This window comes from Crocodylus siamensis, chromosome 13 (assembly GCF_052110815.1).
Source record: "Crocodylus siamensis isolate JL-2025a chromosome 13, ASM5211081v1, whole genome shotgun sequence".
NCBI classification, from domain to species: Eukaryota; Metazoa; Chordata; order Crocodylia; family Crocodylidae; genus Crocodylus; species Crocodylus siamensis.
The window spans coordinates 32,370,747-32,396,921 of NC_143407.1; the positions used below are offsets into that span (position 1 = coordinate 32,370,747).

Sequence of the window (26,175 nt, forward strand, 5' to 3'; positions counted from 1 at the left end):
CATTGGTTTGCAGGATTACCAGTGCTCCTTCCTGGGGGCAGCCTGGTCATGTGCCTGCGTTGCAGGCCAGGGTAGATCCGCATGTATCTACAGTTTTACCTTTGGGTGCCAGATCTTCCAGACAGTTGGGTATAGTGGGAACCATTAAAAGAAAGTGACATTTTGCAGCCTGCGCTGGAATGTGAAAGGCATCAAATGCTGTGCAAAATGCAACAGGCCACTCTGCGGTGAGCATCTGCTTTTAATAGGTCTCCTTGCCCACAAAAATTTACTACCAAAGGCAACATACCCAGCTCTTTAAATTCAAGCTGGTGGCAGGGGAGAAAGGGGAAAGGAGAGAAGCGAAAAAAAAAAGTTGTGCTGCTAAGACCTAGGTATCTCAGTTTTTAAGCACTAATTTTATCCTCAGTTCCCCCTTAAATAAAAACGACCATGTGAGACTAAGGCAAAGGACAGTATTTAAGCGATGCTATGGGACAGCAGGTTGCTTCAGGTTTATCTGACTCTACCAGAACTGCAAGGCCACCTTTGCCAGAGACATTGCATGTCCGTTCCTAAGACTTCGCTGTAGGTGTTTCACAGCGAAAGGGGGCAGGGGGTGCTAATCCCATCCTGCAGAACGAGGATTGATGTCTCGGTCGAAGACATCAGTTGGGAGGTAAGACTGAAGCCCGGGGAGGCTTTGCTGATGGTGCGGTAAAGATTCAGTGCACAGGCTTCAGACACGCACTAAGTACCTGGGGTCCCAGGCTGGTTTGTCCTCACTGCTATCGCCTGCGTGGCTAGATTCAGGCTAGCAATCGCCCTTCCAAATGGCAGGACTGAAGAAGGGCTCAGCCATGCAATCCATTTATGTCAGTGTTAGCAACATGTACACACCGCGTACATGTGATTCTGGTGCAGAATCAATAATGGCAAAATCTGGGGGTAAATCTAAGTGACACTGGAGGAAGGAGCATGTGTCCAGAGCTAGCCTTGCAAACAGGCTATTACCTGATCCCTGCCACTTAGTGGAAAGGCTTTGAAATAAACACCCTATCCTGGCATTGTCACACTGGGTCCCACTGTACAAAATCCATGCAACTGCATGGTGGGTTCAGCCTCATTTCACTTGACCTGCCTGAAAAGTCAACTGCAGTTTGCAATCTGACTTACCTTCAAGAAGCAGGAGTCCCAGGTTCTAGGCCATCTCCCCCAGTGGAGATTTGATTCCTGCATCTCTCTGATTTCCTGGCATAATTCATCAGGCCACCGATGAGGTATTAAGCAGCCTTCTTTCCAACCCTCCTGGTTGACGCTGGCCCTCTGGGAAACCAAGAACAAGAGATAAGCACAAGCTGGGGAAATGTACGGCTCAGACAGATGGCTACTACTGTAGAAAGGTGTCCCTGATTCTAGTTCCTATTTGGGCAAACACTTCCCTCCTGTCTTCCTTTTATTCTATTAAATGCAAGGTGCAGTGGGCAAGAGAGAGAGAAGTCTATCAGCAGTATACAAAGGTAGAAAGATCTCTCTCTAGCTACAGTCAGGGCTAGAGAAGAGATACAGGACTAGACAGAAGTAGCACGAGTTCTCTAGCTAGGGGCTGGGATCCCTATCTATGAAAAGAGCTAGGAAGCTCCCTCTATATACAGGGAGGGCAAGAGAGAGATTTAGGTTAAGATATCGGCAAGGTAAAGAAAAAGAAATGTCTACAGCTGGGGATGTAGTGACTACAAGGGATGAGGACACATGGAAGAAACAGAAGGCACATGAAAGACGATGCAGGAGAAAACAAACCATGATTTGTCAGGGGGACGTGTGCTTGCAGTGCAGAAAAAACAATGGCGAGCATAAACAAATGCAAGAGTGAAATAAGTCTGGGGTTTTTTTGTATATGTTTAATGTAGAAACCCAATTGATGCTACAACTGCATGCACTTCCTTGGAACCTGAATATGGCTTTGCTGGTCCTTTACATTGAAGGGAAAGCAGCAGCACATGTATTTTTCACCATTGCTCATGAGCCCAAAGAAAATTGTTCACGTCTTACCTGAGACATTCTTCTAAGTGGAGTCATGTGCCCTTGTGCGAGCAAATGATTGTCTCACACACCTGGCGACGCAGCCTTTACTGGCTCACCCGACGGTGCAGTCACAACTGCACTACTAATTGAGATCTGCCCGCGAACACTTGCCTTAGGCGACTGAAAGGTGTTTCATATCCTGAGAAGTGCCAGCCAATGGCAGTAGGGTGGTCTCAATGCCTGATACATGCAGCACAATTGGTGTCAAGGCTCTGGAGACAGATGTGGCAAAGCCGCAGATAAGTGGCCAATATAACCTTCCATCTCGGCTCAGAAAAATTGCTGATAAGTGTCAGTTCCAGTTCGGCTGAGTGCTGTTTTAAGAGAGAGGAGAAATAAAAAAATGTTCACCAGGACTCAGCCTTGCGATGGCTTACAGAGCACATACACACCTCTTCTAAACCCTTAACTCAGCCAAACTGTCTGGGACCCAGTGCTGACACAGCTTATCAGCAACACCTAATTTTCTAATCAGGCCAAGGAGACTCAAAACAGTTTCTAAATCAAGAAATTTTTGCAGGGGGGAGTGATGGTATTTTTGTGCTGGAGCTTTAAAAAAATAAAAATGAAAAAAAAAGCAGCCAGCTCCTTGTACAGCTAACGGGATTTAGCAGGACATTTCCACTGGGCCTTAACAGCAGTTGCTATCGATCTGCTAAAAAGTAACACACACGCACTCCAGCACAGTTGGCCATGTCCAAAAGTCAAGTTGGAATATGAACAGCGATCCTAATGCAAGTACTAACAAGCAGAGCTATGAAGATCAATAAAAGAACAATGAAGGGCATTTAAAAGGTGATGAGTCTCACAGCCTCTTTTAATAAAGCTACTTGGCATTACCACCCGCTGTAACCTATTCAAGTCGTCGCTGTCTTCTTTGCATGCCCTTATCATAAACTAGATGTTTTTCCATAATCGTGCGTAAGAGATGGATCCTTCCGTTGCTGCAGTGAGGCCCTTCGTGCAGCTCCCACCAAGGAGTCAGCAAATGAGCAGATGCTCCATGCTCTGCATTTCACCACATTGGCATATATTCATGTCATTAGAGTAGTCCCATTTAATCAAGTTTCTTTTGGATCTTCCAGTTTGAGCAGGGGTGGCCAAAATACGGCCTGCAGGCTGGATCTGGCCCACCAGGCTTTACTATCTGGCCTGTGGAGCCCCTAAAAAAAATTAGAAAATTAATATTTATCTGCTCCTGGCTGCCTGTCAAAAATAGCAGGAGTCAGGAGAAGCCAGGAGCACTCACCAGGAAGGCCCCCACCCCCACACCCAGAAGTCTCTGCTTCCCTGCACATGGCCACCTCCAGCACCACGTGGCCTTGCTACATGATGGGACCATGAGTACCCTGGGGCTAGGAGCGAAAGGATATGTGTGTGTGTCTGTGCACATGCAAGGAGGGAGGGGGAAAGAAAGAGAATGTGTGTGCGTGCACGTGTGTGTGTGCAGACAGGCACACTGCATGCACATGCAAAGATGTTCACACTGTGTGAGTGCACATGCAGAGGCAGACACTATGTGTGTGTGTGTGCGCGCGCGCAGAGACACGCACACTCTATGCACATGGAGGCTCACTGTGTGTGCAGAGATGGGCACACTGGGTGTGGGTGGATGTGTGTGCAGCAACAGGCACCTGTGTGCGCACCACAGACAGACACTGTGCAGAGACAGGCACACTGTGTGCAGATAGGCATACTATATGTGTGCAGAGAAAGGCACAGTCTTTGTGTGTGCAGACAGGCACACTGTGCGGGGGGGGTGCACAGACAGGCACGTGTGTGCACGTGCACACAGGCGCAGTGTGCAAAGAAAGGCACTGTGTGCAGAGAAAGGCACACTGTGCATGCAGAAACAGGCACAGTGTGTGGGGGTGTGCGCAGAGACAGGCACACACTGCTGAGACGGGCACGTGTGTGTGCATGCATGCACATGTGTGGAGTCAGGCACTGTGTGCGCACGCACATAGATGCTATGCATGTGTATGTGTGAGACAGACACTGTGTGTGTGTGCGCGCAAAGACAGGTATACTCTGCGCGCGTGTCCAGAGACAAGCACATTGCATGCACATGCACACAGAAGCAAACACTGTGCAGAGACAGGCACACAGTGTGTGTGTGTGTGTGTGTGTGTGTGTGTATACACACTCATACAGAGACAAGCACACAGTATGTGTGTGCATGCATGCACAGAGACAGGCATACTGCATACACGCGTGTGCACAGACAGATGCACAGTGTGTATGCCGAGAGGCACACTGTATGTATGTGCACACAGAAACAAGCACACTGTGTGTGTATACACAGAGACAGGCACACTGTGTAGGCACAGACAGGCACACTGTGTGTGTGGGTGAGTGTGCAGAGACAGGCACACACCGCATGCACAGTGACAGGCACACTGCATGCATGCACGTGTGTGTGAAGTCAAGCACACTGTGAGTGTGCACAGGCACACTGTGTGCACAGACAGGTACATACTATGCGCGCAGAGAGAAGCACACACGTTGCAGAGACAGGCACGCTGTGAGTGTGCGCGTACAGAGAGGCACACAGTGTGTGCATGTGTTCAGAGACAGGCACACAGATCCTGTGCAAGCCCAGCCAGGGGGTGCAGAGAAGGAGGGGCTCAGACGCCTCCAGCCACAAGGGAATCTGGCTTCGCTCGGGGAGACCTGGGCTTGGGGGCGGCGGCAGCCCCGAGCTGGCCTTGGGATGCTGAACAGCCGTGTCCTGCAGAGCTCAGATAGGGGGGGACCCAGGGAAGACCTCCTGCCCAAATACCATCCCCTGGGGGCGAAGCTTCAGACCAAGGCTGAGCTGCCTCTGGGACCCTCAAAAGGCAAAGGGCCACGAGCTGGCCTGCTGCTGGGCACAGCCCAAAGCAACACCCCAGGGCCTGCTGTGATCGTAGAGTGGTCACAATGCTACGCCTGGGAGGCCGCTCGCAGCCCCAACAAGCTTCTGCCATCCGAAGGCGCGCAGGAGCTGTGCAAGGGGCAGGCCAGCGGCCGGCGCGGCCCCTGCTGTGGGACACCCTCCTCCACTCTGCGCTGGGAAGCAGAGCTTTGCTCTGGCTTTGGCAGGGACCTCTGGGCCCCAGGAAACCGCCGCTCCTCACCCTGGGTCTGCACAAAAGTTCCTCTGGCAGGGCCCCTGTGTTGGATCATGACCACACATGGCCCCGGGCTGCACATGCTGCGTGCAGCACGGCCTCTTCCAGCCCCTTGAGTGCGCAGGCGGTTCAGGCATCACCATGTTACCAGGCTGTATCAGCCCCTCTGGGAAGGTCCTCCTTGGGGTCCAGGCTCATTGAAGGCATCTGATTGTTCCTAATCTTTCCTTCCATAACGTCAGCCATGTCTTGCGTGCAAGGGCACAACACTGGTCACAAAACTTTTTTGCACTGTAAGCCACTTGGTTACTTGCGTGTGACCACCACGTGGGTGCTTGGTGTCTTCTACCTGCTGTGATGTTTCCTTTTGGCTTGGTACTTTTCTTCAGAGATCAGGTGGTGCGATGCCAGCCAGTAGGTACAGGTGATCCTTTGGTGTTGGCTTTAGACATCTGGTTATTCCACACCAGCTGTCGTTCAGTACTGGGGCTAGTTTCTTGGGGTGAACTGGTTGTTCCCCTCCTGGACATGCATGCTTTGCCATGGAGTAACACGTGGCAACAACAGTGGTTCGTAATGCAAGTGGGTTCACTCCCCACAGCTATTCAAGCGAACAAGATATGATAGCGTTCTGTACCACCGGAGATGACTGCATGAACTGAAAGGACCCTCAGGGCTCATTCACACCATGCGCATCTACACAGTCATTACTGTGCATTTAGTTTATAGTGCCGGCGCACAGGTTTTTTTGTAACGCTTACTGCCTAATAACACCATGCACTCAATTACTAGCACAGGTTTTGACCAGCATGCTACTGCACAGTGTTATTAAGTGTCTCATGTAGACATGCCCGCTGAAGTCCAGAGATGTGGCTGAACCCAGTATAGAGGCACCTGAGGTAGCTTTAAAACGAGCTAAACTCAAGGACTGACAGCAGCACAAGCTGCCAAGCCCTGCTGGGACAGGGGGAGATGCTCAAGCCACAGACAAGAGCTCAGCTCCATGCTGCACCAGCTGCTTTGCTCAAGGACGTCTGCATGGCCTGCAGTTGCACTTTTGGGCTAAGGCATCAACGTACCCCAAGCAGGTCCCTTTAACACAGCGTGACGCTACAGTGCACTTTTGGCAGATTCCAAGCTTGCTGCAAACCTAAGCCTTGAAAAATCCCACCTCAAATGGTCTGTGGTTAAAAGAAAGAAGGGTTCGCTCCTCCTCCTCTCTCTCTTCCCCCTCCCCACACCCAGTTCTTCCTCCTCCTCCTCCTCCCTGCCGAGAGCAGTAAGAGTTTTCCCCAGGTCCACTTCACACCAGAGATAGGTTAGCACTGGGCTCCTCCCTTTTAAGTGCTTAAGCCCCTCCTTCCAAGGCAAAACAACCGCAAACCTTGACCATGCCCACGACTTGGTGTGGCCACAATGCTGGTGCATGCAAGGCAAGGCCACCTCCTTTCCTCTTCTCTGTCCTTCCCTTACAACTCGCCTGTCTGGGCTGATGGCACCAGGTGGCTGCCGATGTGCATCCTCCCCATCGCTTCCACCGTCTGTTAGTGCTGGTTGCGTGTACAACCAGCTCTGTTGTGGGTGCTTTCCGGGGACAAGGCCTCGTCTTTGCAGAGTTTGTGCTGCAATTAGTCGCCCCCTTTCCTGCGTTGGCTAGTACGGCGCAGCGTCTATTTTTACAGCTGGAAGCTAAACGCTTCAATTTACAGGCCGCTTATTAGCTGATTTACTTCAGCCCTCCCCCTTCTCAAAAGACAACCCCGTGGGAATACAGCGGCCACCTGTTGCTTTCAATCACTCCCCTGCTGGATGAGCCTCTCGCTGCCGAAGGGCATTTGTGGCGGTGACAGAGACACCCCCACTAGCGAGAGACAAGGGGAGAAGGGATAAAACCGACGCTGCGGCATGTGGCTGAATGCCAGTCCCCACCTCCCCCCCCGCCATAAAAAGAAAACTTGAGTTGGGATCTTGACATCTCCATGCATGCGCTATCCTGGTTCGAGGGCGGATGGTGGTTAACAATATGTTACCAATATGGTGAGAGTTATTCCTAAGTAGCACACACATGCTTGCTGTTTATTTTTCTCATTAGGAGCAACACGCATTGTCTGGCTTCACACCCTCTTAACGGCTAATATATTCCACCAGAGGATGTTTCACTTTTGCAGTTGGGAGTGGAGCAGAGCCAACATGTGTCCTTAAATATTCGTGAAATGTTACCCGGGACGGCACTAGCTTCCACGCGGCGCGCAAACCAAGGCAAGTGGAAAGACCCAGCACTTACGTAACTTGGCGTGGCCTGGGGGATCGCGCTGGGACGGCAGGCGTGGGCTGTCTTCCTGGCGCTGCCACCGATTTGCTTGCTGGGTGGCTGCTAGCATCATCACTGTGCCTCAGGCAGCTCTTCGTAGATGGGTGGGATGGTTGCAACCTGTGATTAAAATAAACCGTATGTGAGAACAGGGTGCCACTGGAGGACACACGTGTGTACCCTCTGAGGTTAGGCAGCAGACCTTGGTGACCGCTAGTCAGCACAGGATTAAGTCACGGTGCATGGGAAGAGAAGAGCATCCTACTTCGGCAAGGGAAAGGCACCTCTTTACAAAACCCTCTACTTCCCCACCTGGCCTCTGACTAAGGGCCCCTAAAGCAATAAGGATCCTTTTCAGAGCTTCCAGCCTTAAAAAGAGAGACCGTGCACTCATCATTTCTCCATTTATAGAGCAGGGAACATCAAAAGCAGCAGCATTTTGCCATTCAAATTTCCTCTGGCATTGCCCTGAAGGACCAGAAGGGACCTGAGGCCACACTGAAGTGGCCCCTGGCCTGTGCCCCATGAGGGGTCTGCAGAGGGAGCTGGGAGCACGAGCTCCTGCTTTGGCTCCTTTCCTGCCCAAAACCAAGACGCAGCCCACGTTCCTTGGTGCTGCACAAGCCACCTGAAGAGATAAATAATCTTCCCTTCCACTCATGCAGAAGGAGAGTGATAGCTGGTCCGCGCTCGCCTCTGCCGCCCAGATGGTGCTGGCTCTGTTTCATTCACTGAAATATTACCTGGTGGCTGGCAATTTTTAGGCTGGCGAGATAGTTAACCCCCTACAGTCACAGAGGGAAACAAGGGGGTGTTGATCGGTTAAGAAAGCAAAAAATAAACTACAAATAAAAACACAATGAACGTGTCTGGCCTGAACAATCCTGTGGCCTAGATGGGTCTCGTTTTCCCAGGGCGTAGCTTGCCCCTCGACCCGCTCATCGTCTGCAACACTGTCAATCAGTGGAAGGCAACAGGAAGGGATCATCCCAGCTGGGAGTGGGGAAGTTGAAAGAAGGCTCCGCAAAAGTTAGGTCGGGTGCCAGCCAGCATAGCTGCCTCCAGCCTGGTGACAAGCAAACAGTAAAGTCTCAGCAGCTCTTACTTGATCCCTGCTGTCACCAACAGGAACAAAAAAAAAGATCTATGATCACGGCATTAGGGACTGTAGCACACAGTCACAAGCGGGAGGCCTGACTTCAAGCTCCACCCATGAGCCCAAGTCTGGTGGGTCCAAATTTTGAGATCTTCAGGGTGTGCTTTTAATGCAGTTGTGCGTGCGATTCGACGGAGGTTTCTCTGACACCCTCCTCGCTTTGTCATTCCAGTGCGATTCCAGTCGGCAAGTGAGTTGTCCGAACAATAAAACTAGCTGAAATGCAGCGATTTTTAAAGTTGCTCCTGTTGGTCTAAAACTAGGCCCTGACCCCCCAGTATCAGCCCAGATCAGGTAGTTAATAAGATGTCAGGGCTGGCAAAGTGCATGAGAGAGAACTAGAAACACTTCTTTTCTCTTTAATCACCCCTCTGGAGCTGGAAGAGAGTTTCTCAGCTCCCTGCTTATGGGGAGAAATGACCGCTGAGCGATGGCTTTCGTTCCAGGTAGCCTAGCTGTCTCTTTGCCAAGAGCAGGTACGGCGCTCTAGCGATGATCTGCAGCAGGCCGCGGACGTCTGAGAGCATTTGGGCCACCTGGAAGGCAGTCAGCATCCGGTCTGCTAACTAGATGAGATCACAACTTGGAGTTTTTGATGCTGAAGGTCAGCTCACTGCTGGATGCGGGACAGGCTGGTCTCTGGAAAGCAGTCAACACATCAGCCCCTTAATGGGATTGATGATTAGTGAAGCACCAAGGGAAAAATTAGATTAGAAAAACAAATGAAAATAATTTAGGAAGTCCTGTTTATTCTTGGTGGAAGAAGCTTCCATAGCGAGGCGGCAGGAAACAATTTGACTTCAATCCAGAAGAAAAGGAGCTCAGGTCTGGAGTACATTAGTGCGGTGGGAAGCCGGGAATAGCAGGCACTTAACCCTGTCATTCAGCAAACATTAGTGAATTATGAGTGTATTATATGTGGGGTTATGTATTTTGCACGATGCCTGGAGGGCTGCTAGATCTGCCCAAGAGAGCGAGTGGGTGTCTGTGTCAAAATGTAAATTTTTATACCGACTCAGAAATAAAAATAAGATTGTGTGTTCGCCTCCCAGCTACTGAAATCAAATCGCTGCCAAAGCCAGAGTTGTAAAATAAGCAAAAATTTCCCTTCCCTGTCAAATTAGCTCCCTGATAAAGAAAACAAGTGATATAAATGTGATTTACTTCCTTTCCCCCCCGTCATAAACATTTATGGCTGAGAGGTAACAATGCCTTTTAAAAGGCAGTCACAGCTCTTTGATGGGCTTTTTTTCTTTTGCAGCACAACCTGTGTTGCAGTTGGGTTTGATAGATTTGTAAAGGGAAAAAAAGTCAAGCTGCATTTTGCTGATAGGCGTGGGGCTTGTTTACAGAAGGGCAAGCGTGTACTTATACATACAGACGTCATCGTTATATATGTATTCCAGGGGCACGCACATGCAAGGTACGGATGCATCATTGCATCTATAGGTAGCATACACTGGCTGGGTAGGGAATATCCAGATTATAACACGAGGTGGGTGAAAATTGAAGGTGCGTATCCCATACTGAACCATATCTCTGGGTCTTATTCTAATCTCCCCAACAGCCCAGACAGTTTCAAGCCGCTGCTAAAAAACAAAAGCAGAACTCCAGAGAAGGATTTCTCATGCTTTCTTCACTTGCCCGAGACCCAGGGGTACCAAAACAGCCTCTCGCATGGCATTTTGCTGCTTTCATGTCCGACTCCCCTACCACCAAGTCGCAGGATTTCTACCATCTTGTTCACATTGCCCTTTTCTCTGAAATTGCCCAAGTTGCTTTTAAACACAGTGCACCAGGCCTGGCTGATCCTGCCAGGGCAATGCTCAGACGCTGCAGACAATTAGCTTAGTTCCTTTTTAACAAGCGATTTGCCCTTGGCAGTGTATTCATTCCCAAAGCGGTCCACACTCGGCGATCTGTCGGACCACAAGCGCTACCCCGTCAATGCCCTGCATACACCATACCCACTCCATGCTTAATAAAACCCAGTAGAGCTGCTTGAAAGATGAAAAGTGAGGTACATAAGGAGGCTGCACAGGCCGGTGGAAAGTTTATAGATCTGAGAGTTAAAAGTCTACACGCGGACAGTCTAGTCTGGACAAATGATGTGACCCGCCCCCACAGGCAGGTCTCAACCTCTGTAAAATGGGAATGATGATGTGGATGGCAAGTGAAGAGTGCCAAGAACTGCTTTACAGATAAAAAGAGGGGTTCGCGAGTAGGGAACATTTCCAAAGCTCCTTTGTTGGCGAGAAGAACTCACTCTAACGATTGACCCCCACAAAGTTAAAGCAATTCAAAGCTGACTGCAGTCTGCAGCCGAGAGGAAGAAGCTGCCTGTGGAGCCATGCGGCACTTCAGGTAAATACCAGAACGGCAGATGAGTGCATCACCCTTTAGGCCCTCGGTGGGAAGCTGACGGAGTATCCAGGCACAGCCTGCTGCGAGGGCACCGCTGACCGTCACTGCCCCAGGCTCGAATTCATGAGAGGCAGGCACCCCCACAGCAGGACGTGCATCTGGAAGGAGACCGCATTTAACGGGAGCAGACACCAGTGGGGTTTGGGTTGATTTCAGCTGATCGAAAGGGCTGGAGCAGCACGCTGAGCTCTTCTCCTTCTCTCGAGACATGATAAGGTAACGCTGGGATCTGAAAGACGCTCAAGCGAGCTATGAAAGGCATAAAACCGAGGGCTACTGGCTAGTCTAAGTGCAGTACAAACTCCACGGTCAAGTGCAGAAGCCTACAGGTTTAGCAAATTTCTTTTCAATTCTGTCACATTTTTTGCTCCTGTGCAATGTTATTGCTCTTTAGGGAAACTGGAGCATTTGTGAACCTGACCTAACATCTCTCCAAACCTCTCTTCCAAGTTCTCACAGCAGAAAACCCATACCATACCATGCCATAACAGAAATGCTGCTGCTCTTATATATAATATAGCAGCAACTCCTCCTCCTACATTCATGGCAGGGAGATGGGAAGGGGACTAACTTGTCAAATTTCAGAGCTGGTTTTTACGGAGTCCAGCTCTGTAAGGGAAGGTTCACCACTTGCCTCACAGTCTGTATAGTGTGGGGGGCGCAATCTGCAGCACGCGTGCCACAAGCAGCCTCTACACGTGGCACACAGCAGATTGGGGAGAGGACAGGCGGCACAGTGGCGGACAGGGCAGGAAGCAGAAAGCAGAGCAGCAGATTGGAAAGGGGAGCGAAGGGAAGGAAGCAGAACGCAACGCAGATCTAGCCAAGCAACAGATCAGGCAGGGAAAGGGGATCGGAGTGGCACTTGAAGGGGGTCCTAATTTGTGACATGCGTGCCAAAAAGGTTGGCCCTCGCTGCTCTGAAGCCTGCTTTTCTGCAGACTTTCTCCTACCCCAAGTTAAGGAGCACAAGAAATGATTGTAAATTGTGTTAACCAGATTACATATCTTCTACGGCATGGGCTTATTAAGCTGCGACACACACAAGCACCCTCTGCTGTTTGAATGAAGATATATCCCCTATCAGACGTCTCAAGGTTTGGTAGCATACCAGCCAGTATTTATTAATTATGAGCTTAAGCATCTCCTTTCATGGATATTTTCAAGGGCCTCATTATTATTAATAAAGAATAATAAAATAGAGTGTGTTTTTAAAGCTCATTTGCTCTACAGCATATTGATTACAGAAGACTCTGTGCAGAGAGGAACTGCAAGCATTACAAATGCCACCCCCTATACTGTGCTTGCTTAGCAGCTGTAATTTGGCCTGATTATTTCCCCAAGGACCTTTGACTTTTTAGATAAACTTGCAATTGAAAGTTTCCTGAATAAATGCAGGCCCACAAATCTGAAGAAAATAAAGGGCCAGCTTCCGCCGACAGCCCAACCAGCTCTTTGAATTTAAAAGGTCAGGAAAGAGAATACACCTCCAAGAACACCCAGCAATGATGCGGGCAGACTGCCAGGTGTGATTCACCTATGGCACTCAGAGCCAGCATATTAAAGGGGCAAACAGGCATTTTTATCAGCAAATACAGTATCTCCAACTGCAGTTGTGGCAGAACGACGGGCTATTATAAAATCTCATACTCTGAGGAGTAGTACTGCGAGGGAGGAAGGAGGACGATTTACATTCACATGAGCCTTTGTCTGCACTTAACTTTTTTGCTACTTACCCGGTGCCTAATGAAAATGGATTGAAAACGCACAACCCAGAGCCCCGCTAGCACGGACATGCACAGTACTGCAGGCATACATGCTCGCACAGTCAATCAAGCAAATGGCAACAGGATATAGCAACTTGCAACTCTGCCATATGGCTGATACCGGACCAGGAGGACACCACTGGTGTCCTGCCTCAACAAGGGTTACACACACTGCTGCAGGAAGGGTGGAGGTCCTAACGTGCCTCGCTCCCTCAAACGTTGGCTGTAATGCTCCCCACCCGGAGCAGCCACAGTTCTGATTGGTTTCGATGTGGGCCGTAGGTGGTCAGCACCTCTCGTGATCACACCAGTGCCTCCAAGGTCAGATTTGGGTTTTGCAGTTAATTAAATATCAGTTCATTGCGTATCAGTTCACTGCAACCCAAGTTACAAGATCAGGGTCTGCACAACACAGCGGGTCATTTGGCGGCGACCAACGTGTCATTGCAACTGGTTACTCCCAAACCACTGAGCCTCTCAGCTAGTTTCCCAGCTCTGTGGCCACATGAAAGTAGCTCTAATGAAAGATGACACTGGCAGTTCTGCAGCCTGAAGTGCTCCATTTCTCCACCAAACAGGCACAGCCCAAGTGCTGGCAAGGCAAGATTACCTTGTGCTGCCCTGGGTTTATCGTCATACCAAGCCCTGCCATTCATGCTGGTGCTTTTCTAGGCAATTGACTTCAGTGAGTAAACCTCGAATCCCCATATGGATGGGATACCGGATTGGCAACAGACACCGGATTGGCAACGCAAAAAATAATGGTGTGTTCAATCATTTGTAAATATATCAGCACAAGAGGAATTGTAGCAGCCTTCCGACTTAAAGAATATATAACTTAAGTTTTTGCTTGGTCACAAGGTGATGTCAAGTCCTGTATATAAAGATATGCTTGAAATACATTAGCTATCAGCAAAGGGCACGGATACTTGACTTCATGTTTAAATCAGTAAAAGGCTGATTTCTCTGCTATTTACCTCTAGTGCAGTGAGCTGTAATTAGCAGCAGCTAAGGATCCAGGAGGGTCAAGTCTGGTGTCCGATACTCGATTCTGCTTCTTGTTAATTCCTTATCTGCAGGGGGAATATAAAGAAAATTAAAGTTTCTTTTTAGTGCGTGTGAAAGAAACCTTCCTCCTCAACGCTATTTGTTTTTGCTGTCTCTCGAAAAGGAAATGTTTAGTCAAGGAGAAAAAAGAAAAACCTTTTGTACAAAGGGCCCTTGCTTTGTTTTCCTTTATGGTAACATCAGCTGTGCCAGGCAGCGACCATTTGATAGGCTGCCATCCGTCTGCTTGCTTACAAATGCTTTGCCTCGCTGTCAGCTGAGCATGCCCATGAAAAAGGCTGGCCTTGAGACTTCTCCCAATTAAAAAATGACGCAGACCTTTTTGAGCACATAGTTGCATTACAAATTTTTTAAAAAGAATGCAGCGATGGACACACCTCATTAACCATCTGCTGCCCACATCACCAACCATATGTACTGCTTTTCTGGAAAGCCGAGCTCCATCATTCACTTATACAAGGGGGCGGTGGGACTGAAATGCGCACAAGCTGGGCTTTGACATGTCAGCACATCTCCAGACCAGGCCAAACTCAGGCCCTGTAGCTGCACTGACAAAAGCCACACAGCATGTGCTTGAATAAGGAGGGCCCTTCTCTAGCTCATAAAATGAGGCATAGCTCCATCTCATCCCTAATTTTGCTCTTCTTGTTATGCAAAGCCAATTGTAGCCACCCTTCATTGTGCCCATCTCCAGTAAGATTCGCACAGTCCCAGTCTGACCCCATTAGATTGCCGGCACTTCTACCCTGGTTAATTGCATATCAGTTAATTGCATAATTACGCTATTTGCAAGGCTTGACAAATCCTCTTGCGCACTCACCTGTGGGGAGTTGGCAGCTTTCCCAGGCAAATGCCATCAACTCCCCCAGAAGCTCAGCTTTCACTTTAAAATTATATTTCTAGCCCTTGCGTTTGCAAAGGTTGCCTTCCAACTGGGAGCTGAGCAGAGCCTGAGACAGTGCCCTCGTCTGAAAACAGCTTAAGCATTCCTGCTGCTCTTCAGTGCCTTCCCTAAACCACAGCAGAGTGAATAAGGACCGGGGTATTAGCACAGCCCAAGCATAACATATGTAGGGCTGTATATGGGTCAAGATTTCTACAGGCTCTTAGTAGTACCCCCTTGTAGTTTGCCCTCACAATATCTGGTGGGTTTCTAGACGAGCCAGATCCAGGCGTTGTGCAATTGCACAAGATGCTCAGCGTGCATCAAAAGAACAGGCTTCTTCTGAGCCCGCAAGCTCCTGAGAAACACCTCGTATAAATGAGCCAGGTATCCAGGTTGTAGCCGTATTGGTCTAGAGGCAAAAGGAACCACAGCTCATGGTCGAGGTGATCTCTTTTATTAGGCCAATGAGATTTTTTGCAAAAAAAAATTAAAGCGATTTTGTTTTTTGCAGATATCTCATTGGCCTACCACGAGTTCTGGTTCATATGAGTGCATCCTACCAGCTCAAAAACCAGGCGGCTTATCCAAAGAACCCAACACTTACGTACTCCAAGCCAACATCATGACTTGCGCTTCATTATACCCAGATAACACAGCTAGAAGCTTGATATCTGGAGCTCGCTTGGCATGCAACCAGTTGCCAGGTTATGCTTAAAAAGGAGCGTGCACCTTTGTTCAGTCGCCCAGTCCTCCAAAGACCTAACTCTTGGCAGATGCGTCACAGTGGTCCTGTGATCCTCCTGGAAACCCACGTCACCTGCTTATGGAAACTTTGATCAGGAGGAATCCCTGCCTGGCATCGCTGAAAAATAGCTGCTCCGTTAGTCAAATCCAATCATTAGGGCTGCCGCTCATTTGCATTTTAAAGCGGCGTGTTTTTTTGTTATCTTGTAAATTTGTTATCGTGTGTTGGAGAGCCATCTGTAAAGGCCAGAAGGAGCCCTTCCTCTTGTGTTGACAGACACATTGTTGTAAACAGATCCTTTTTATGCACCGAAGCTGTTTATGTCATATTCTCACAGATTTTGTTTCTTGCGTATTGTGGCAATAGCACCATAAGGATCCTCTCTGGCTCTTCTTTTAGTTTATTTCTGTTAACCCACATTTTGGGTAGTACTGGGGAGCTCAGACATCTCTGTGCCACTTCTCAGCCCTAGAGATACTCTGCGCCCAGGGTCAGTTCAGACAGATGCCACAGATGGCCACACTGGAGCTCGCTGTACGAAGACCTGGGGCTTATTTCCGTGGGATTCAGGTATCTCATGCCTGTGTGCAAATGGGCAAGTATACGCACGTAGAAGCAGCTTGGGTGTGAACAGACGCTTTTCCCTCTTGCTTGCTCAAACGTATACTGAGTGTATAAATAACTCTATCGTACACTTGTACAGTGCAAGTCCCTAGCTTTGCAGGCATCATGGAGGGCTCTCTGAATCCTTATCCCTCATCTATTTGAGAAGGTCTGGTGCACCTGCACGATGGACACCATTTCACTGAAGACAAGCGTTGACCCAGGGACCTCTACAGCTTGAGCAAAAGAACCACGCTCTGAGAGCAAGAGCCGTAATGCGTCTATGGTTTCTGTGAAGGAGACGGGGAGGGAGCTGCGCGGCACAAAATAACCAACAGGATGCACCTCTAATCAGCCTTCGTGCAATGGTCACATCTTGAAAGCCCCGGTCCACCCCATGCAAAACATCAGGGCATTACCTCTCTTCAGTGACAAAGAAAGGAAATTAAAAAACAAAAGGGGGGGGGGGCACAGAGACAAATGCATGAGAAGAGAGATCACCTACTCCATGCTTTACTTCCACAGCTGAGCCTCCTGCAAGGGACCCTTGGCGTCCTGAGTGCCAGAGAACCACTCCAGTCCTCGAGAGCTTCTTAACCCTGACACTAGCCTGTGAATCCAGCACCACGTTTTACGGCATGTGGCTGCAATTCTCCCTCGCTTACTTAAGCTTTCTCCCCCTTTAGGGATGCACCGCTCAGTCAGACGTAGCATCTGTTTTCAGGAGCAGGTAATGCTTTCTTCCACTAACGGGAGCCTTGTATTGCTCCGTCAGCTAACAGGGGCAACTGCCCGTCCTCACCTTGTGTAGTCATTTTAATGCCCTGGCATACACAACTACTTGTATTCAAGGCATTTTTCAAGGGTTTTTTTTTTGTACTCGCTGGCTAAGGATGTTCACAAATCCCTAACTGAGTTAGGTGCCCAAATCCCATTGGATTTCACCATCATTAATATGCCTATAAGGAAGACCAGTATCATCCCCCATCTTTGGGGGCTCGGAGGCACTAAATACTACAGACTAAGCCTCTGGAGAGACTACTGCTGTGGGAAGAAAGGAATGACCACACCTGAATGGTCGGCGGCTGATCGACTGGGACTGGTTTGTGTCCGCACTGGAATAAAACAGCTGCTGTGTTACCCTCGGCTTAGTCTCTGTGTAGCATGGGCTATGGCAGAGGCACAAAACGGTTACAACAAATCCACCCAAAAGGGGAAAGTCTCCCCATCTCACACACACACACAGACCCTTGTAGCCGCTAGCTTTCCCGTCAGCTTGCATACGAGCACTGAGCCATGCATCCGGGTTGCTCTGCTCCTGAGAGCTGTTTGCTAGAGTTGGATGGCCTGCACATGTCTGCAGGGATTTTTAAGGACGCTGAGCGTGAATAGCTTTCAAAGGGAGGGCAGGTCCTGCAGGGTGGAGTCCACTGCTTCTTGCTCCAGGTATGTCTGAGCGCATGCATCCTAGAGGTGGGCGAGTCGCCTCCTTACCAGCCTTTCTCCCCAGATTTGGGTGGAAGTAGTAACCAGAAGCCTGGACTCCCACTGCCTGGGCAGTGCCAGCCCACGGGATAAATACAAGGCTTTTCTCTTGGGCAGGTAAGCCGGGACCAGACTCCGAAGGACATTTAGGTGTCTAAAGTGGCAGACAGAAACCCTACTAGGATTTTCTAAGCACCTGCCTCCCACCGAAATCTCTTCAAAATAGCTTTTAAAAGATAGCTGTCCCCTGGTGCCTTTCAGGAGTGTGACATTAAGTAAAACAAAAATAAAACGTGGTCACACTCGCACGGGCTGTGGCTGCTGAACAGTCAAAAGCGGCTGTAATGGAATCGCTAAGACTGCTTTTCCCTTTGCTGAAACCTAAATGTTGCCTAAAGCCTCAAAGGAGGCTCTTCTGGTCAACACTGGCGGCTGTTAAGGGCATGCTTTTGTTCCCCCCCCGTATGCGCAGTCTCTCATTAATGGGCACTTCCTCAACCGGGTTATTACGCAAGAGAGCCATTGCAGAGTTTTCTCTGTGCCTCCTCTGGGGACCCGTCAGAAGGAAACTCTGAAAGCATTCATGAGGGGTCACGTAACATCCTTCCCCTCTGACAGCGAGAGGAAGCAGCTACGGGATTAGCAGGAGAGAGTAGTGCAAATGAAACACCTGCAAAAATGCACTGACCTTCCCCACCTCCCCCAGCCGTCATCCACAGGAGCGGGGAAAGAGCAGCCCAAGCTGCAGATGGTAGGAAGAGGATAATGGGGATGAGTCCAGCTGGAGCTTTGGATGGTTAAAAGTTGCCCAGCACGTGGATTCATCACAGGAAACGGCTCAGCTATGGAACAGGTGACAATCAAATGTCCCCCCGTTTCAAAGAGTATGACTCCAAAGTGCCCTAGTACGACTGAACGGGTCAGATCTCGATTTGGAGTTCCTTGCAAACCGAGAAAAGACACTGCCATCTAAGCTACTGTGCACACGCCTCCCACTGGAGACACAAGGCCCACTTCTCCCAGCTCTCTGCTGCTTTCTTGCCATCTCTAGCAGAGCATTTTGCATTAGAAGCTTTGAAAAGTAAGTGCTTCCTCGCCTCATTTGGACCAGATGTAATTGGAGTGGGCTAGCACCTGGGCACTGCAGCCGTGATTCAGAGCCCAAGTGATCCGGGCACCGTGCAAAGAAGAATCAACGAGAGACCTGATTTTTGGTGGGCAGTGCACAGCCAAGTCCAGCTGAGGATGACAGGAGCAACAGGGAAGCAGCACCTCCGAAAGGCAGGCTCTCCATCACTCACCCACTGGCGCGAACGTCTCTGGGAGCCTGCTGTGGTGACGCACTTTCAGACGTCGCCAGCCTCTGGGTTTTCAAAATACACAACGGTATTAAACCAAGAAAATTATCTAATTTGTTAAGGACACCTGTAATTAATAGCCACAGAGGGCGACTCAAGCTGCTGCATGAGTCCTTTCCTCCAGCCTCTGCATAAAAGGCTTGCGCCTCTCTTGCAAGGAAGACCTACAGCAGATCAGGGGTTATCAGAGGACACTCTTAAAAGAGTGAGAGAGATTTCAAGATGCTCCTATGCTCTGTTGGGATCTCACAGAAATTTTGCTTGCTCACATCACCACTGAGCTGCTGCAGCTCTTCTCTCACTAAGCACTCAGCAGAGCTTCTGGCTGCCACTTATACCTGCCCAAGCAAAGAGCGGGGAGGACTGCGACCACCAAACCCATTCAGAGGTACCAAGGTGCCTTTTCTATGCAAGGTGCACGGTGCTGTTGGGGGAAAAAACCCGTTGGCCAGCGTGATTTAACACACCACCGTGTTCTCCCAACCTAAGTCCGGCCACCCAAGCAGCAAAGCAACAGGCAGCACTGTGGTTTCAGCCGAATTCGAAAATGTTTCGCCGCAAGAAAACCCTTTCTGATGGATTTTAGTTGATTTACGTAATTTAGAGTCGTTGCGGTCCTGTCTCCCCAGACGCCCAGGCAGAGCTGAGAGGGGGAAGGATTTTTGCAAAGCGGATCAGACAGACAGACAGGCTAGTTATCCAGCTGCCCTTTGTTAGCAACAGTTCTAGCGCTTCCTGCCAGCCCACGCACCGCACACTAATTGACATGACATATTGACTGGCACTCTTCCGGGGAGAGAGCGAAAAGGAGTATGCATACCATTCCAGCTCGGTAATAATTACTGATTAAAAACTAGTTAAAAAGGCAATGAAGACTGAAACGTGCATTAACCGAACGACCCTCATCTATAGCGAGCCACAGATAGATTGCAGCGATTATGAAATCATCACTTAAAGTGTCTACAAACATTAATGGCTGTTTGAGTTTCCTGAAGATTTATGGTGAAGCTGAGAAGTTCACCAGTGTTGTGGGTTCTCCCCCTGCCCTCCCCACCCCGCACGCGCGCAGCTATTCGCTGGGCTCCGTTTGTCGCCTCGACGTCGGACTCAAGTCCCTGGATCCAGAAATACCATATCTATTTTTAACCTTTATAATTAAATCCCTCACTTCGTTGTTTTCTAAATAGAGAATGACACTGTTCGCGATATTAATAATTTTACGGACGTAGCAGACCCACTATGCTTGCCACGCTGTTACCGATAAGTGAAATATTCATTAATGCTATGAGTGTAATAGCACACTCCCCCTCTTCCTGTAATTTAGGTGGCTTTTGTGTGTGTATGGATATTGTCTGGCTAATTTGGGGTGATTATCTCTGCAGTCACTTCGGGGCACCTTGGCGTCTTGATTTCACACAAGCATTTAATCTTTTATTTTCCACTAATTTAAAACACAGCAGTGACTGGAACCTAAAGAGCTCTCACATAGGAAGTATGCAATCAAATTTAGTTTAAATAAACATTGGGGGGAGGAGGGGGCCATGCAAGCGAGTCAGAATAAAGATTACGGTAGTCGGTCTCTGCTCATTGCTTTCTTAATAGGGTTCCTATCAAGCATCGCCGTGGGTCAAATTGGCCTCTGGGAGCAACGCCCATGAGGCATGAGATGAGAGAGAGACAAGGCAGAAGGTCAGAGAGATCTAGTCAGCTTTCCTGGGTGCAGCTCCAGTATTTTGAGGAGGATTTACAGACCTGGAGCTTGCAAACCATTATCCAGGGGAAGAATCCCTCTTCCCATGAGTCACCCCTTCAGGGTGGTATTAAGCAGACAACTCATCGCTTCAGGAGCTGGGAAGAGCGGTGTTCTGCTAAACTTCTTCTCTTCCTTGGTGGCTCTCCATTGTCCCCAAAAACCTGCGGGCCAATGGATCCTTCCTGCTTCTGATGTCCTTAAAAATTCCTTTTTATTCGCTGAACAATTGCTTTCCTGATTCCCCCTTAGCTCACCTCCTTCCCAGCTAACATGGCAGTAGGCCTGGCTTCGCCTCCATTCCACTGACTTCCCTTTGGCTGGATTTCCAATTTTGACAGATACTTGTTTGACTCAGAAATAACCTTTTTAACCCTGCCATTTTTTTTTCTCTCCCTGGCTTTCTGCTTCCTCACGCCTGCCTTCTGCAACTACTGTGGTTTGCTTAAGTAAGCTGCTATCCTGAGGATAACCATTTTAATTACGCTGCATGTTCACTGCGCATAAGTAATTGTATTTACTTGCTGTATTTATTTTGTTCCTTCTCTTATGTGTCAGAAGTACATACATTAAAAAAAGATGATCCTAAGAGATACATTCATTGGCTTATGCTGTAGCACTAGCTTTTCGTTACAACGCAGCCTGATTTAGGTGGGATGTGATGAGTACCACTGTCCTCGCCAGGATGCTAAATACAAGGAGATACTTTCCTTTTATTCAAATGCCAGGAATCTGTGTTTTTCCAGGGAGGAAGATCCAAGGGCCCTTTCCGGTTTGAACTGTCAAGTTCCAAGGGCCACGTTTCAAGTGGTGCAAAGAACGGCAGATATCGCAGGTGTGCATGGATTGCGACAATACAATTGTGCAGGTAATGCAAAAATGTTAATTAGAGTTGACTGCCCTGGAAGGAGAAAGCTAGCATAGACTGTATTGCAAGACCACCCTATAAAACTAATGATCATTCCTTCTGGGACAGAACTTAATACAGAAGGGAGACCCCTTAATGGCTTTCTTTACTCATGGAAGAAGATGCTACTCAACCAAAAGTATCATTTTACATGTGTGATACTTGCACGCACCCTCCTGAAAAATGTTTCTTCGATGGATGGACTAGAGCTCTGAGAACTCCTCTTGGCCATTACTCTAACCTACTATCTCTTTTTCTGTAGGAGTAATAATAACCTAGATTTTCCCCCCTTTCTTTCAGAAGTGCCAGCCTCAAACCAATATCCCAGGGGTCAGGAATCATTTTAATACTAAACTAATGCAATTTTGCTCTTCAGAAGATAACAGCATGTTCCTACATAACTCAAGGTTGCCACACTCAATGAGAAGCCAATACTGGGTTTATTTCATTCTTAACAACTACTGGCTAACCAATATGACAAGGGCACTGAAGTCTGCTGCTGTATTGGAAAATAAGAAAGTGTCAGGGAGAGGCAGTTGCCGTGGTCTCTTACACTGTAATTTTACAAAGATGTACCATATGGTTTGTCAAATTGGATAAGATGAGCCTAGTTTCTTTTAAAGTTAATACATCAGTGCCTGTTTCAGAAAGGCTACTGCTATCCAGTTAAGAGCTTCAAGCCTCCATTTGGCTCAACACTCAAGGATTATTAGGATGTCTATGCCTCCTTGTGATAGGTATGCCTGTAGCTTCCAGAGACTTAACCCAGCCGTGGGATCCAAGCAAGGCTGACTCCACAGATTCACAAGCTCATCTCTTTGGCAGTGTTGTTCTTCTGATTGCATAAGGGAGGGAAGAGATTAAATCTTCCCAAAACTATTTGCTCCATGGTGCTTGTTTATAGCGATTTTTGTGACACCGCGGGTTGGAGAGCCGAGGACCACTTGGCGACAAAGAAGAGGAATACGCCTACTGACAACTTTGTAAATTCTCTGCTTTCCTTCAAACATCGCTTGCTTGAAAGCGGGGATGGCGTTCAAGTGACCAATACACTGTGCCATTGAAGCCGCTGTGGCTTTGGGGGGATGAAGCTTTCTGGTTGCTGAAAAAAAAAAAAGGCCTGGAAGGAAAAGAATTAAAAAGAAAAACCCTTTCACTCAAAAATTAACGCTTTTCCCACCCGCATCCTCCTCTTGTAAAGGCAAAAAAAAAACTGGACCCTTTAGAGGAGTCTGAATAAAAGTGTTGTTCCTTTCTGGTTACTGCACTTCACCTGCAACTCCCGACAACTTTGAAAATGGGCCCAATTGAAATCATCATTTCATATTGATTTTGGGTGTTTTTTGTTTTTTTTACCCTGACAGCTCTGCACTGAAGGTGTTTTCAAGTGTTACTGAAATAGAAGGCTTAATTTACCCAGCAATGCTTCTCCTTTTCGGTAGAGCGTTCTGTAGACGATTCCTTTCTCTCTTTTTTCTTTGCATTTAAGCAGCTATGACAAGCATGGACAGATGATGATATTCCCTCCCCAAACCTAAAGGGATGGAAGCACAGACAACATCCCAAGCCTCAGAGAGGCCTGGGCTAAAACACTTGCCTGGTTTTATACTCCTTTCAAATTCACCATACTACCTTTTATTCCCAAATCCTTTTGAAAAGGGATATACTCTTTGTTTATTGCTCTAAGACAAAACTCAAGACAGCCACTCTACAAAATGGTTAGAAAAGGAAGCGAAGGATCATCTCAAACCGAGAGGGCACATGGACTTTAGGAAGGCAAAATGTAAATTCTCTAACCTGGCAATAAACCAGGAAACCTTTAGTATTATGAAAAGTACCATGGAGCCATCAGTGACCATAAAGCGCGAAGAGCTCGGTTCTAGGTCTCATCCCAAAGAAGTTGCTGAAGCAGCGCAAGACACATGGTCATTAGGGTACTGCTGATTACGAAGGATACCTCTGCAATCACCAGCCACCTCGGTGACCTGATGGGGAGATTCCCCCACGCAAGTTGAGACTTAGCCGCATTATGCCTAGTTTGAGGAAGCCCAGCACCAGCTGTCATGTCTACGGACAAATCAGACAGGCAAAGAGGGTTATTGCTAGGCATGCGCTAAACCTAGAAGCGACTGATCCCCTGCTTCTCACAGCTTTGCCCAAGCCCCAAACAAAAGTTGTCCTTGACCCGCAGTTGATAGTAGCTTATCTTGGCTGTATGAGAAACAGTCAGTGCTGAGGATGCTCAATGTTACAGACAGCAGATATTTAAAGAAAAGATGAACTGAAATGCTTTTCACCCGCCAAGAGCCAAGTGCAGGTCCCCCAGGTTTCGGTGGTCCTACAGCACTGCTATCGCCACAAATACATTCCTTACCTGCCTTTACCATGGGACGAGTCCTCAGTGGTAGCGCTGAAAGCAAGGGACTCTGAGCTGAGACGCTGCAGGCGAGCGAGGGAGGCATGAGTTTTGTTTAACGGGCGCCAGTTTTCAGCCCGGTGACGTATTCAGTTGGGGATCTGGGCTCTCGGTTCTGTTTGCTAAACTGGAGAGAAGTAGAAAAAAAATCTGTTTCGTTGCCCTCCCCCTGCACAGAAGAAGCTTCCCCCAGCTTCTTCCAAGATTTGTATCCCAAAAGCTTCACCAAAGCAGGACATTTTTTTCTCGTTTGCTTTACAGTGGGCACAAGTTGCATTTTACTTGCAGCAGACAGATTTACATTAGGAAAATCCAGCCCAAGATACAAATCCGAGGCGAGGGCTCTCGGCCCTGCCCGGCAAGGGCAGGGCATTACTAAATCGATAGGGAAAGATGCAGAGGCTGCAGCATATATGTTTCAGCCTCTTTGTAAGGCTGCACAGTGTAAATCCTCTGGGATTGTGCAAGACGCTCCATGTGAGCGGACCCCAGTGCTAACCCACATGCCTCAGCAGGGGTCCTGTAGCATGGAGCCGGCTGCAAGATCCACTGCTCTGACATATGGATTGTCAAAAGAGGACTAAGTGAATTAAGCACTTAACTCCCAAGCTATTACAACGGGAGATGGGCCCCTAACTCCCTTAAGCTTTGAAAGTCTCAGCCCTTCCTTCACTGTTTGTGGAGGCTACTTGGTATCTTCATATTCCCCCCACTCCTCGCTCCTCCCGTGCACAGCGCGTGTGCAATTTTTACATAAATTAGTAATCTACCAAAAACTCCGCATCTGTGATAGCATTTAATTGTGGCAGACAGTATGTAAAAGGGTCAGGAAGGAGTCAGGGGGAGATCAGGTCTTCAGATACCAAGCTGATAACATTTTTTTTTTTAATTAAGCCGCTTAAGTTGCTGTAACATTGTGCCAAATTAAAAACGGCTGTGTCTGTAGTGAGGTTTTCTAAAACAATGTCCAGGGTCTCCCTCTTTTTGCTGGGGTCCACTGTGACCACTAATGCAAATCAAAGACCAAAAAGCAGTTTCTCTCGGGTTTTCCTCGACCCTTTCTATTGACTACAGTGGGAGTGCTGGAAGATAATGCCTATGGGTACTCCATATGGGTCCATATGTCTATGGGTACTCCAGTTTGGGAAGACAAGAGTATTGAGAAGTTATCGAAAGCGCTCCACAACGAAGCACTGAGCCCCGCGGGGCACCACGGCTGTCTCAGTGGATGCACATAATGCAATAAACTTCCCTGCGCTGGTATTTAACCATTTTAACGAAGCCCGCTTACCAGACACACCTTTGCCATCCGTGTTCATGGAGGTGTCTGTCCTTGGGCGGCCTTTCGGTGCAACCAGCAGAGCTGATTTTGCACAACTAGATGGAAAGTTTCAGTGCAAACAGTGCAGCTCCTGGGAGGGTTGGTGCGAGCCACAAAGGAAGAGTCTGCGATTGCCATAGGTCTCCGACACCAGTCAGGAGTCCAGGCACAGCCTGCTTTCATGCAGATGCCAACTAACAAGGTCTTCTTTTAAACGACAGCATACTCCTCAAAGTGATCAGTGCAGCATGGATAGCTAACACAAACCTTTGGGGCCTGCTGATTTGCAAGGTGCCCGCGAGGCACCGCTCTCGGCTGAAGCATACAGGTCCCAGGCTTCCGGCTGTCGTGTCAGTGTGCACTCCACGGGCAGGTCCCATTAATCAATGTGTCACAGGCACAATCAGATGTAACAATTCCCAAGCAGCCTTTACAGTCTGTTGGGTACAGGAACCCCTTATTCCGCCTGTCTAAGACAGCTCAGTAACTATGTGTTAGAAAGCCTTCGTCTGCCCTAAGCAGAGGCCACCTCCCTCCTCGGCGTAACCTAATATTCAGGTTTGCTTTTACATTTTCTAATCACCATGTGCTAAAAATATTAAACCACTGATTTCATCCATTTCCTCGGGCGCTGTGTCCTGTGCCTCAGCTTGCTCCTTTCAGACTATGCATTGCAGGGCGTTACTGGGTTTTCTTCTACATCTAACTGCTACTGAACCATTTCAGAGGCTGATATAAACAGCAGCAACTTTAATAAAGAAGGAAAAGTGGATCTGCAGGTTGCTTGAGACACTAATAATAA

The 26,175-nt window shown here is 48.5% G+C and overlaps 1 long non-coding RNA gene across 1 annotated transcript in view; it reads right to left on the bottom strand.

Annotated features, from left to right (window-relative positions):
• Positions 1–24,203, bottom strand: part of LOC149854197 (uncharacterized) — a 29,351-nt gene extending 5,148 nt beyond the window's left edge. Inside the window, exons 1-5 of the long non-coding RNA XR_016438847.1 lie at positions 24,011–24,203; positions 13,812–13,907; positions 7,462–7,608; positions 2,176–2,378; positions 1,156–1,305 (exon numbers count right to left, since the gene is read on the bottom strand). This is a non-coding gene — a long non-coding RNA (uncharacterized LOC149854197). The remainder of the gene's footprint in view (positions 1–1,155; positions 1,306–2,175; positions 2,379–7,461; positions 7,609–13,811; positions 13,908–24,010) is intronic.
• Positions 24,204–26,175: the final 1,972 nt, after the last annotated feature.